Consider the following 3,895-nt stretch of genomic DNA (forward strand, 5'->3'; position numbering starts at 1 on the left):
CGTGCTGGCCCGCCCCGCCCCACGGCGGCCCCCACGGGCAGGCGGTCTCCACGTGCTCTCACACCCTGCCCCTCGGCTCAGGTGCAGGCCAGGGCAGCAGAGAGCGGGCTGCGCCGCTTTCTTCCCGCAGCGCTCCAGCCTGAGGGCGGGCTGGCGGGCGCTGGCCCCTGCTGGACTTCCCAGGGTGGGGAGGTACGGGTTCTCGCTCCCCGCGCCTTTGGCAACTACTCTGAATTGCAGAACTCGATGGGAGAATGGGGCGGGAGGCATCTGTCTGTCGCGTTCTCCCACACCCAGGAACCAGGACAGCCAGTGGGTTGAGGTGCAGAGGAGCTGGGCAGGGTTTCAGCCGGAGTCTCCGAGGGCGCCCGCGCCCCAGCCCCCTTTCCGGGCTCGCGCGACGCTGGCTTCCTCGGTCCGGCTCCGGGGTAAACACCGGCTCCGCACCAGTCGGAGAACAGAGACCGGATCAGCCGGTTCCCGGTCCTGCCTCCGGGCGCCCCCCCACACCCCGCGCGGACACTCGCGCTTCCGCCCGCTCAGCGTGGCCTCTTTGCTGGGCCCCAGGGTCGGCCCAGCCGCTGGGATTAGCCAAGCGCAGGGACTAATCCCGGATGAGCCTCCGTGTAAACCCGGATCGGCTGCAGGGATGGCGGGGGTCGCTGGCGCCCCTTCGTCCGTTCCGGACATGGGGCATCGCGGGGCCTGGAGCCCACCCCCTCAGGTCCCCGGCTCTTTTGGGGGTACGCGTGGCTGGGTCTGCACTGGGGCGTGAGAAGGGCAAAGAAGAAAGCACCACGTGGTTGTTGCTGGGATGATGGGGGAGGGGAGGGGAAGGGCAAGGACTCCCCACTCACACCCTTGCAGCCTGTGAGCCCTCAAAGGCTAGGTCAGCTCCCAGGCTCTGTCTGCAACCCCAGGCCCCCACGACCCCCTTCTCCCGCTGCGGAATCAAAATCCCTCCCCTGGCACTGGTGCTGGTGACCGCCCCAACCTTGAGGTCTTGCCTGCTCCACTGGGGAGGCACTCACTCAGTGGGAGGGTCTCCTGTTGTCCCCACCCCTGACTTGACTGGACAGTGGGATTGAGGAGTGCCTCCGGTAGGGCCTGGCCCAGGAAGAGGTGTCCAGCCGCGGAGTCGGGGTGGGGGGAGATGGGAGCGGCCCGTTGGGTAGCAGGGTCCAGCCCCGGTTGCTTTACTCATGGCGCAAACATTTCCTGAGCCGCTCCCTCATGCCCGGCCAGCACAGGGCACTCACTAGGACGTCCCAGGAATGACGCGCGCGGTCTCTATGGGAAAGGCAGACAGGTAAACAATGAGCACATCTGTGTTCAGCCCTGCCTCTAGCAGGAAGCTGCTGCAAAGGCCAAGTCCTCCAGAGCCCGGAAGCCTTCCCGGAAGGGGTGGCGCCAGCGCTGAGTCTCAAGGTGCAGTGGGGGCAGCTCCCCGAGGACGGGGTTAGCAGTGCAGGCAGAGGGAGTCATGTGTGTGGGGGTCTGCAGGCAGAGAAGAAGGGGAGGTGGCTCAGGGACAAGAAGGGGAGAGGAAAGGGCAGAACTAGAAGGACCTACTGGTCAACCTGCTGAGCTGGGCGGAGCTGGAGGGATTGCCACTGAAGGGGCCACTAAGTCACCCCTTACCAGCTCTGCCCTCCGCCCCACGTTTCTGCAGGGGTGCCTGCGTTAGGAGTGGAGACACAGGCAGACAGGCAGGGCGAGGAACCGGGTGCAACCCCTTCCAGCACACCTGTGTTAAATATCGGGCCATACCACTTCCTGTGGGCATACCTTGGGGAGGTGACTAGGCCTCAGTGTTACCATATGGAAAATGGGGATGATAACAAGGATGGTTGTGGCACTTCAGTGAAATCATTTGCCCAGTCTTTTGTTGAACACACATTTAACTTCTACCGTGAGGCAGGCCCTGTGCCAGGCAGCCCTGAGGAAGAGGCACGGTCTCTACTCCTGCCTGGAACTCGCAGTCCAGTGGAGCAGACAGACAATAAACAAACAAATGAGATAATTGTAGATTGTGTTGAAGTGTGTGCAGGAAATTAACAATGGGACAAAGAGGAGGCTTGGGGGGGGGGGGATGGGCATGGGAAGGGGCTGCTGGGCTCAGCCTGGCCGGGAAAGCTGAAGGTGCCGAGCTCGAGCTCAGGGAGAGCGTTCCAGCCACACCAGTTGCAGCTGCAAAGGCCGTGAGGTGGGAGACGGAGACTTCCCTGAGTCCGGGAGCGGAGGGGAGGCTAAGCTTCCTGAGGGCAGCTGTGCCTCCCTTGTAACAGTCTGCTCTGTAGAAGGGGATGGCAGGGGGGCAGCCTGCCTCACAGCCCCCACCCCGGGACTGGTCTGGGACTTGTTGGCCTCTTGTCTGTCAGCGCATCTGCCCAGCTTGATCTGCATTCCAGCTGTTCCCCGGCCCCACCCCACCCCCCAGTTCCTGGACCTTTCTGGTCTCTGCCCACTCCTGTTCCTTCCCCGGGTCTTCCAGTCTCCTCCCTGGGCAGGAGGGGCAGGCTGAAGCCCCCCCTGCCCCAGATTTTGCTGATCCAGAGCCTGGATTGAACAGAATTTCAGTCTGACCTGCAGGGGCCGAGGAGGAGGGTGTACCCCCAAAGGAAGATGGCCACAGGATTTAGGGGCTCCCCCTTGGCTGGGTCTCGCTTCAGGGAGGCAGCCCGGATCCCCATCCCACTCCCGCTGGAAGGATGCGTCCCCGCACATGGATACATTTCACGCACAGCCACCCGCCCCTGCTGCAGAGCGCAGCACACAGCTCCTCTCACACGCTCCATCCAGCTGCACACTGCGTCTCCATGGCAACCAGTAGGCCTGGTCCATGGATGTTAGAAATAAGTGCCAGAGGAAGAAGCGGGGGGGGGGGGGGGAGACCTTGGCAATAAAGAGACTTGGAAAGATGGCCTCCCAAGGAGGCCCCTGCCACGAAGATGAGGCAGGAATGGGGCCTTGAGAATGGGGGTTCAGGGTGGGGAGTAAGCAGTGGGCTGGGGGCACTGGGACACCGTGGGCAGTGAGGGAGGAGAGGACGGGAGAAGTTGAGTGACAGCTGGGAGTCCTTGGGATAAGAAGACTTGGTCTGGGTGACAGGCTGATGAGGGGGGTAGGCCTGGCTAGGAGGCTTGGGGGAGATACTCTCTCTTCTTCCTGGCCTAATTGGCTGTTCAGGCTGAAACCACCTCTTAGTCACTTAGTCTAATTAGGATTGTTCCTGAGAAGACATGGGGGAGGGGAGAGAGAAGCAGGGGTAGAGGGGGAAGGGTGGGTGCAGAGCTGGGTGGGGGTGGGCGTGGGAGTTCCTTCTACCACCTTGCACTGATTCTACACAGTGGAGGAGGAGGGCTGTGAGTGTTCAGGCTGTGGGTCACTCTAACACTGCCCCAAGCTGTCAGTACTGCCCCCTCATTCACACCTGCTCTCTACCCTGGCCCCCATATGAGCCCATGCGTGTGTGTGTGTGCGTGTGTGTGTAGCTCCCATTCCCATTCTCTCCTGCACCCTCGATCCTCTCAGGGTCTCCCAACTTCGGGCCCCCAGTGTGTGTCTAATACAGAGCATAGTGCACAGCTAAGTGTCTAGGAGTGCTGGTGGGGCTGGCCACTGGGGAGCGGAGGAGAGGCAGGGAAGGGGCCTGAACCGAGAGGAGCCTCGTCCTTGTGGAGTCGAGGGATGGGACAGACAGACACACGTCCATGTACCGCTCCATCGCAGTCCCCATGCCTTTTTGCCTCTTGGGGTTCTTTGCATCAGTTTCTTGAGCTATGCATTGGGTATAATCCCACCTTTGCCAGGGAGATGAAAGTGTATCTAAATAGCTCAGCACACAATTTTTAAGGACATTTTTTAATGTTTATTTTTTTCATATACTTGAAAG

This window comes from Lepus europaeus, chromosome 4 (genome assembly GCF_033115175.1).
Source record: "Lepus europaeus isolate LE1 chromosome 4, mLepTim1.pri, whole genome shotgun sequence".
Lineage (NCBI taxonomy): Eukaryota > Metazoa > Chordata > Mammalia > Lagomorpha > Leporidae > Lepus > Lepus europaeus.